This window comes from Lonchura striata, unplaced genomic scaffold (assembly GCF_046129695.1).
Source record: "Lonchura striata isolate bLonStr1 unplaced genomic scaffold, bLonStr1.mat Scaffold_111, whole genome shotgun sequence".
Taxonomy (NCBI): domain Eukaryota; kingdom Metazoa; phylum Chordata; class Aves; order Passeriformes; family Estrildidae; genus Lonchura; species Lonchura striata.
Genome location: NW_027461080.1, coordinates 633,944 through 644,517, shown reverse-complemented (window position 1 = coordinate 644,517; position 10,574 = coordinate 633,944).

Below are 10,574 nucleotides of genomic sequence, written 5' to 3'. Positions count from 1 at the left end.
TCAAATTTGTGCTGCCTTGATAGACCCAAGGGAGCCCTACAAACTGACATCAGGAACCTGGACTGCTGAGTTTTCTTTCCCAGGGAAAATGGAAAAAGGATGTGCCCAGGGGCCCCTGGCCCTGACTGCAAAGAATCCTTATATCGAAGGATGGACCCCACACCAAAGTTGTCCCCACCTCAAACTTGTGCTGCCCTGATAGACCCAAGGGAGCCCTACAAACTGACATCAGGAACCTGGACTGCTGAGTTTTCTTTCCCAGGGAAAATGGAAAAAGGATGTGCCCAGGGGCCCCTGGCCCTGACTGCAAAAAATCCTTATATCGAAGGATGGACCCCACACCAAAGTTGTCCCCACCTCAAACTTGTGCTGTCCTGATAGACCCAAGGGAGCCCTACAAACTGACATCAGGAACCTGGACTGCTGAGTTTTCTTTCCCAGGGAAAATGGAAAAAGGATGTGCCCAGGGGCCCCTGGCCCTTACTGCAAAGAAACCATATATTGAAGGATGGACCCCACACCGAAGTTGTCCCCACCTCAAACTTGTGCTGCCCTGATAGACCCAAGGGAGCCCTACAAACTGACATCAGGAACCTGGACTGCTGAGTTTTCTTTCCCAGGGAAAATGGAAAAAGGATGTGCCCAGGGGCCCCTGGCCCTGACTGCAAAAAATCCTTATATCGAAGGATGGACCCGAGACCGAAGTTGTCCCCACCTCAAACTTGTGCTGCCCTGATACACCCAAGGGAGCCCTACAAACTGACATCAGGAACCTGGACTGCTGAGTTTTCTTTCCCAGGGAAAATGGAAAAAGGATGTGCCCAGGGGCCCCTGGCCCTGGGCAGGGACCTCACTGCAAAGAATCCTTATATCGAAGGATGGACCCCACACCGAAGTTGTCCCCACCTCAAACTTGTGCTGCCCTGATAGACCCAAGGGAGCCCTACAAACTGACATCAGGAACCTGGACTGCTGAGCTTTCTTTCCCAGGGAAAATGGAAAAAGGATGTGCCCAGGGGCCCCTGGCCCTGACTGCAAAAAATCCTTATATCGAAGGATGGACCCCACACCGAAGATGTCCCCACCTCAAACTTGTGCTGCCCTGATAGACCCAAGGGAGCCCTACAAACTGACATCAGGAACCTGGACTGCTGAGTTTTCTTTCCCAGGGAAAATGGAAAAAGGATGTGCCCAGGGGCCCCTGGCCCTGACTGCAAAAAATCCTTATATCGAAGGATGCACCCCACACCGAAGTTGTCCCCACCTCAAACGTGTGCTGCCCTGATAGACCCAAGGGAGCCCTACAAACTGACATCAGGAACCTGGACTGCTGAGCTTTCGGATGTGCCCAGGGGCCCCTGGCCCTGAGTGCAAAAAATCCTTATATCGAAGGATGGACCCCACACCGAAGATGTCCCCACCTCAAACTTGTGCTGCCCTGATAGACCCAAGGGAGCCCTACAAACTGACATCAGGAACCTGGACTGCTGAGTTTTCTTTCCCAGGGAAAATGGAAAAAGGATGGGCCCAGGGGCCCCTGTCCTTGACTGCAAAAAATCCTTATATCGAAGGATGGACCCCACACGAAAGTTGTGCCCACCTCAAACTTGTGCTGCCCTGATAGACCCAAGGGAGCCCTACAAACTGACATCAGGAACCTGGACTGCTGAGTTTTCTTTCCCAGGGAAAATGGAAAAAGGATGTGCCTAGTGTTCCATGGCCCTGGTCGTGGGCCTCACTGCAAAGAATCCTTATATCGAAGGATGGACCCCACACCGAAGTTGTCCCCACCTCAAACTTGTGCTGCCCTGATAGACCCAAGGGAACCCTACAAACTGACATCAGGAACCTGGACTGCTGAGTTTTCTTTCCCAGGGAAAATGGAAAAAGGATGTGCCCAGGGGCCCCTGGCCCTGGGACCCTGGCCCTGACTGCAAAAAAACCTTATATCGAAGGATGGACCCCAGACCGAAGTTGTCCCCACCTCAAACTTGTGCTGCCCTGATAGACCCAAGGGAGCCCTACAAACTGACATCAGGAACCTGGACTGCTGAGTTTTCTTTCCCAGGGAAAATGGAAAAAGGATGTGCCCAGGGGCCCCTGGCCCTGACTGCAAAGAATCCTTATATCGAAGGATGGACCCCACACCGAAGTTGTCCCCATCTCAAACTTGTGCTGCCCTGATAGACCCAAGGGAGCCCTAAAAACTGACATCAGGAACCTGGACTGCTGACTTTTCTTTCCCAGGGAAAATGGCCAAAGGATGTGCCCAGGGGCCCCTGGCCCTGGGCTGGGGCCTCACTGCAAAGAATCCTTATATCGAAGGATGGACCCCACACCGAAGTTGTCCCCACCTCAAACTTGTGCTGCCCTGATAGACCCAAGGGAGCCCTACAAACTGACATCAGGAACCTGGACTGCTGAGTTTTCTTTCCCAGGGAAAATGGAAAAAGGATGTGCCCAGGGGCCCCTGGCCCTGACTGCAAAAAATCCTTATATCGAAGGATGGACCCCACACCGAAGTTGTCCGCACCTCAAACTTGTGCTGCCTTGATAGACCCAAGGGAGCCCTACAAACTGACATCAGGAACCTGGACTGCTGAGTTTTCTTTCCCAGGGAAAATGGAAAAAGGATGTGCCCAGGGGCCCCTGGCCCTGGGCTGGGGCCTCACTGCAAAGAATCCTTATATCGAAGGATGGACCCCACACCGAAGTTGTCCCCACCTCAAACTTGTGCTGCCCTGATAGACCCAAGGGAGCCCTACAAACTGACATCAGGAACCTGGACTGCTGAGCTTTCTTTCCCAGGGAAAATGGAAAAAGGATGTGCCCAGGGGCCCCTGGCCCTGACTGCAAAAAATCCTTATATCGAAGGATGGACCCCACACCGAAGATGTCCCCACCTCAAACTTGTGCTGCCCTGATAGACCCAAGGGAGCCCTACAAACTGACATCAGGAACCTGGACTGCTGAGTTTTCTTTCCCAGGGAAAATGGAAAAAGGATGGGCCCAGGGGCCCCTGTCCTGGACTGCAAAAAATCCTTATATCGAAGGATGGACCCCACACGAAAGTTGTGCCCACCTCAAACTTGTGCTGCCCTGATAGACCCAAGGGAGCCCTACAAACTGACATCAGGAACCTGGACTGCTGAGTTTTCTTTCCCAGGGAAAATGGCTAAAGGATGTGCCCAGGGGTCCCTGGCACTTGGCAGGGACCTCACTGCAAAAAATCCTTATATCGAAGGATGGACCCCACACCGAAGTTGTCCCCACCTCAAACTTGTGCTGCCCTGATAGACCCAAGGGAGCCCTACAAACTGACATCAGGAACCTGGACTGCTGAGTTTTCTTTCCCAGGGAAAATGGCCAAAGGATGTGCCCAGGGGCCCCGGGCCCTGGGCTGGGGCCTCACTGCAAAGAATCCTTATATCGAAGGATGGACCCCACACCGAAGTTGTCCCCACCTCAAACTTGTGCTGCCCTGATAGACCCAAGGGAGCCCTACAAACTGACATCAGGAACCTGGACTGCTGAGTTTTCTTTCCCAGGGAAAATGGAAAAAGGATGTGCTCAGGGGCCCCTGGCCCTGGACTGGGGCATCACTGCAAAGAATCCTTATATCGAAGGATGGACCCCACACCGAAGATGTCCCCACCTCAAACTTGTGCTGCCCTGATAGACCCAAGGGAGCCCTACAAACTGACATCAGGAAACTGGACTGCTGAGTTTTCTTTCCCAGGGAAAATGGAAAAAGGATGTGCCCAGGGGCCCCTGGCCCTGGGACCCTGGCCCTGACTGCAAAGAATCCTTATATCGAAGGATGGACCCCACACCGAAGTTGTCCCCACCTCAAACTTGTGCTGCCCTGATAGACCCAAGGGAGCCCTACAAACTGACATCAGGAACCTGGACTGCTGAGTTTTCTTTCCCAGGGAAAATGGAAAAAGGATGTGCCCAGGGGCCCCTGGCCCTGACTGCAAAAAATCCTTATATCGAAGGATGGACCCCACACCAAAGATGTCCCCACCTCAAACTTGTGCTGCCCTGATAGACCCAAGGGAGCCCTACAAACTGACATCAGGAACCTGTACTGCTGAGTTTTCTTTCCCAGGGAAAATGGAAAAAGGATGTGCCTAGTGTTCCATGGCCCTGGTCGTGGGCCTCACTGCAAAGAATCCTTATATCGAAGGATGGACCCCACACCGAAGTTGTCCCCACCTCAAACTTGTGCTGCCCTGATAGACCCAAGGGAGCCCTACAAACTGACATCAGGAACCTGGACTGCTGAGTTTTCTTTCCCAGGGAAAATGGAAAAAGGATGTGCCCAGGGGCCCCTGGCCCTGGGACCCTGGCCCTGACTGCAAAGAATCCTTATATCGAAGGATGGACCCCACACCGAAGTTGTCCCCACCTCAAACTTGTGCTGCCCTGATAGACCCAAGGGAGCCCTACAAACTGACATCAGGAACCTGGACTGCTGAGTTTTCTTTCCCAGGGAAAATGGAAAAAGGATGTGCCCAGGGGCCCCTGGCCCTGACTGCAAAAAATCCTTATATCGAAGGATGGACCCCACACCGAAGATGTCCCCACCTCAAACTTGTGCTGCCCTGATATACCCAAGGGAGCCCTACAAACTGACATCAGGAACCTGGACTGCTGAGTTTTCTTTCCCAGGGAAAATGGAAAAAGGATGTGCCCAGGGTTCCCTGGCCCTGGGCTGGGGCCTCACTGCAAAGAATCCATATATCGAAGGATGGACCCCAGACCGAAGTTGTCCCCACCTCAAACTTGTGCTGCCCTGATAGACCCAAGGGAGCCCTACAAACTGACATCAGGAACCTGGACTGCTGAGTTTTCTTTCCCAGGGAAAATGGAAAAAGGATGTGCCCAGGGGCCCCTGGCCCTGGGACCCTGGCCCTGACTGCAAAAAAACCTTATATCGAAGGATGGACCCCAGACCGAAGTTGTCCCCACCTCAAACTTGTGCTGCCCTGATAGACCCAAGGGAGCCCTACAAACTGACATCAGGAACCTGGACTGCTGAGTTTTCTTTCCCAGGGAAAATGGAAAAAGGATGTGCCCAGGGGCCCCTGGCCCTGACTGCAAAGAATCCTTATATCGAAGGATGGACCCCACACCGAAGTTGTCCCCACCTCAAACTTGTGCTGCCCTGATAGACCCAAGGGAGCCCTAAAAACTGACATCAGGAACCTGGACTGCTGACTTTTCTTTCCCAGGGAAAATGGCCAAAGGATGTGCCCAGGGGCCCCTGGCCCTGGGCTGGGGCCTCACTGCAAAGAATCCTTATATCGAAGGATGGACCCCACACCGAAGTTGTCCCCACCTCAAACTTGTGCTGCCCTGATAGACCCAAGGGAGCCCTACAAACTGACATCAGGAACCTGGACTGCTGAGTTTTCTTTCCCAGGGAAAATGGAAAAAGGATGTGCCCAGGGGCCCCTGGCCCTGACTGCAAAAAATCCTTATATCGAAGGATGGACCCCACACCGAAGTTGTCCCCACCTCAAACTTGTGCTGCCCTGATAGACCCAAGGGAGCCCTACAAACTGACATCAGGAACCTGGACTGCTGAGTTTTCTTTCCCAGGGAAAATGGAAAAAGGATGTGCCCAGGGGCCCCTGGCCCTGGGCTGGGGCCTCACTGCAAAGAATCCTTATATCGAAGGATGGACCCCACACCGAAGTTGTCCCCACCTCAAACTTGTGCTGCCCTGATAGACCCAAGGGAGCCCTACAAACTGACATCAGGAACCTGGACTGCTGAGTTTTCTTTCCCAGGGAAAATGGAAAAAGGATGTGCCCAGGGGCCCCTGGCCCTGACTGCAAAGAATCCTTATATCGAAGGATGGACCCCACACCGAAGTTGTCCCCACCTCAAACTTGTGCTGCCCTGATAGACCCAAGGGAGCCCTACAAACTGACATCAGGAACCTGGATTGCTGAGTTTTCTTTCCCAGGGAAAATGGAAAAAGAATGTGCCCAGGGGCCCCTGGACATGGGCTGGGGCCTCACTGCAAAGAATCCTTATATCGAAGGATGGACCCCACACCGAAGATGTCCCCACCTCAAACTTGTGCTGCCCTGATAGACCCAAGGGAGCCCTACAAACTGACATCAGGAACCTGGACTGCTGAGTTTTCTTTCCCAGGGAAAATGGAAAAAGGATGTGCCCAGGGGCCCCTAGCCCTGGGACCCTGGCCCTGACTGCAAAAAATCCTTATATCGAAGGATGGACCCCACACCGAAGTTGTCCCCACCTCAAACTTGTGCTGCCCTGATAGACCCAAGGGAGCCCTACAGACTGACATCAGGAACCTGGACTGCTGAGTTTTCTTTCCCAGGGAAAATGGAAAAAGGATGTGCCCAGGGGCCCCTGGCCCTGGGCTGGGGCCTCACTGCAAAGAATCCTTATATCGAAGGATGGACCCCACACCGAAGTTGTCCCCACCTCAAACTTGTGCTGCCCTGATAGACCCAAGGGAGCCCTACAAACTGACATCAGGAACTTGGACTGATGAGTTTCCTTTCACAGATAAAATGGCCAAAGGTTGTGCCCAGGGGCCCCTAGCCCTGCCTGCAAAAAATCCTTATATCGAAGGATGGACCCCAGACCGAAGTTGTCCCCACCTCAATCCTGTGCTGCCCTGATAGACCCAAGGGAGCCCTACAAACTGAGATCAGGAACCTGGACGGCTGAGTTTTCTTTCCCAGGGAAAATGGAAAAAGGATGTGCTCAGGGGCCCCTGGCCCTGGACTGGGGCATCACTGCAAAGAATCCTTATATCGAAGGATGGACCCCACACCGAAGTTGTCCCCACCTCAAACTTGTGCTGCCCTGATAGACCCAAGGGAGCCCTACAAACTGACATCAGGAAACTGGACTGCTGAGTTTTCTTTCCCAGGGAAAATGGAAAAAGGATGTGCCCAGGGGCCCCTGGCCCTGGGACCCTGGCCCTGACTGCAAAGAATCCTTATATCGAAGGATGGACCCCACACCGAAGTTGTCCCCACCTCAAACTTGTGCTGCCCTGATAGACCCAAGGGAGCCCTACAAACTGACATCAGGAACCTGGACTGCTGAGTTTTCTTTCCCAGGGAAAATGGAAAAAGGATGTGCCCAGGGGCCCCTGGCCCTGACTGCAAAAAATCCTTATATCGAAGGATGGACCCCACACCAAAGATGTCCCCACCTCAAACTTGTGCTGCCCTGATAGACCCAAGGGAGCCCTACAAACTGACATCAGGAACCTGTACTGCTGAGTTTTCTTTCCCAGGGAAAATGGAAAAAGGATGTGCCTAGTGTTCCATGGCCCTGGTCGTGGGCCTCACTGCAAAGAATCCTTATATCGAAGGATGGACCCCAGACCGAAGTTGTCCCCACCTCAAACTTGTGCTGCCCTGATAGACCCAAGGGAGCCCTACAAACTGACATCAGGAACCTGGACTGCTGAGTTTTCTTTCCCAGGGAAAATGGAAAAAGGATGTGCCCAGGGGCCCCTGGCCCTGACTGCAAAAAATCCTTATATCGAAGGATGGACCCCACACCGAAGATGTCCCCACCTCAAACTTGTGCTGCCCTGATATACCCAAGGGAGCCCTACAAACTGACATCAGGAACCTGGACTGCTGAGTTTTCTTTCCCAGGGAAAATGGAAAAAGGATGTGCCCAGGGGCCCCTGGCCCTGGGCAGGGACCTCACTGCAAAGAATCCTTATATCGAAGGATGGACCCCACACCGAAGTTGTCCCCACCTCAAACTTGTACTGCCCTGATAGACCCAAGGGAGCCCTACAAACTGACATCAGGAACCTGGACTGCTGAGTTTTCTTTCCCAGGGAAAATGGAAAAAGGATGTGCCCAGGGGCCCCTGGCCCTGGGACCCTGGCCCTGACTGCAAAAAAACCTTATATCGAAGGATGGACCCCAGACCGAAGTTGTCCCCACCTCAAACTTGTGCTGCCCTGATAGACCCAAGGGAGCCCTACAAACTGACATCAGGAACCTGGACTGCTGAGTTTTCTTTCCCAGGGAAAATGGAAAAAGGATGTGCCCAGGGGCCCCTGGCCCTGACTGCAAAGAATCCTTATATCGAAGGATGGACCCCACACCGAAGTTGTCCCCACCTCAAACTTGTGCTGCCCTGATAGACCCAAGGGAGCCCTAAAAACTGACATCAGGAACCTGGACTGCTGACTTTTCTTTCCCAGGGAAAATGGCCAAAGGATGTGCCCAGGGGCCCCTGGCCCTGGGCTGGGGCCTCACTGCAAAGAATCCTTATATCGAAGGATGGACCCCACACCGAAGTTGTCCCCACCTCAAACTTGTGCTGCCCTGATAGACCCAAGGGAGCCCTACAAACTGACATCAGGAACCTGGACTGCTGAGTTTTCTTTCCCAGGGAAAATGGAAAAAGGATGTGCCCAGGGGCCCCTGGCCCTGACTGCAAAAAATCCTTATATCGAAGGATGGACCCCACACCGAAGTTGTCCCCACCTCAAACTTGTGCTGCCTTGATAGACCCAAGGGAGCCCTACAAACTGACATCAGGAACCTGGACTGCTGAGTTTTCTTTCCCAGGGAAAATGGAAAAAGGATGTGCCCAGGGGCCCCTGGCCCTGGGCTGGGGCCTCACTGCAAAAAATCCTTATATCGAAGGATGGACCCCACACCGAAGTTGTCCCCACCTCAAACTTGTGCTGCCCTGATAGACCCAAGGGAGCCCTACAAACTGACATCAGGAACCTGGACTGCTGAGTTTTCTTTCCCAGGGAAAATGGAAAAAGGATGTGCCCAGGGGCCCCTGGCCCTGACTAGAAAGAATCCTTATATCGAAGGATGGACCCCACACCGAAGTTGTCCCCACCTCAAACTTGTGCTGCCCTGATAGACCCAAGGGAGCCCTACAAACTGACATCAGGAACCTGGATTGCTGAGTTTTCTTTCCCAGGGAAAATGGAAAAAGGATGTGCCCAGGGGCCCCTGGACATGGGCTGGGGCCTCACTGCAAAGAAGCCTTATATCGAAGGATGGACCCCACACCGAAGATGTCCCCACCTCAAACTTGTGCTGCCCTGATAGACCCAAGGGAGCCCTACAAACTGACATCAGGAACCTGGACTGCTGAGTTTTCTTTCCCAGGGAAAATGGAAAAAGGATGTGCCCAGGGGCCCCTAGCCCTGGGACCCTGGCCCTGACTGCAAAAAATCCTTATATCGAAGGATGGACCCCACACCGAAGTTGTCCCCACCTCAAACTTGTGCTGCCCTGATACACCCAAGGGAGCCCTACAGACTGACATCAGGAACCTGGACTGCTGAGTTTTCTTTCCCAGGGAAAATGGAAAAAGGATGTGCCCAGGGGCCCCTGGCCCTGGGCTGGGGCCTCACTGCAAAGAATCCTTATATCGAAGGATGGACCCCACACCGAAGTTGTCCCCACCTCAAACTTGTGCTGCCCTGATAGACCCAAGGGAGCCCTACAAACTGACATCAGGAACTTGGACTGATGAGTTTCCTTTCACAGATAAAATGGCCAAAGGTTGTGCCCAGGGGCCCCTAGCCCTGCCTGCAAAAAATCCTTATATCGAAGGATGGAGCCCACACCGAAGTTGTCCCCACCTCAAACTTGTGCTGCCCTGATAGACCCAAGGGAGCCCTACAAACTGACATCAGGAACCTGGACTGCTGAGTTTTCTTTCCCAGGGAAAATGGAAAAAGGATGTGCCCAGGGTTCCCTGGCCCTGACTGCAAAGAATCCTTATATCGAAGGATGGACCCCACACCGAAGTTGTCCCCACCTCAAACTAGTGCTGCCCTGATAGACCCAAGGGAACCCTACAAACTGACATCAGGAAACTGGACTGCTGACTTTTCTTTCCCAGGGAAAATGGAAAAAGGATGTGCCCAGGGTTCCCTGGCCCTGGGCTGGGACCTCACTGCAAAAAAATCTTATATCGAAGGATGGGCCCCAGACCGAAGTTGTCCCCACCTCAAACTTGTGCTGCCCTCATACACCCAAGGGAGCCCTACAAACTGACATCAGGAACCTGGACTGCTGAGTTTTCTTTCCCAGGGAAAATGGAAAAAGGATGTGCCCAGGGTTCCCTGGCCCTGGGCTGGGGCCTCACTGCAAAGAATCCTTATATCGAAGGATGGGCCCCACACCGAAGTTGTCCCCACCTCAAACTTGTGCTGCCCTGATAGACCCAAGGGAGCCCTACAAACTGACATCAGGAACCTGGACTGCTGAGTTTTCTTTCCCAGGGAAAATGGAAAAAGGATGTGCCCAGGGGCCCCTGGCCCTGGGACCCTGGCCCTGACTGCAAAAAATCCTTATATCGAAGGATGGACCCCAGACCGAAGTTGTCCCCACCTCAATCCTGTGCTGCCCTGATAGACCCAAGGGAGCCCTACAAACTGAGATCAGGAACCTGGACTGCTGAGTTTTCTTTCCCAGGGAAAATGGAAAAAGGATGTGCCCAGGGAACCCTGGACCTGACTGCCAAAAATTCTTATATCGAAGGATGGACCCCACACCGAAGTTGTCCCCACCTCA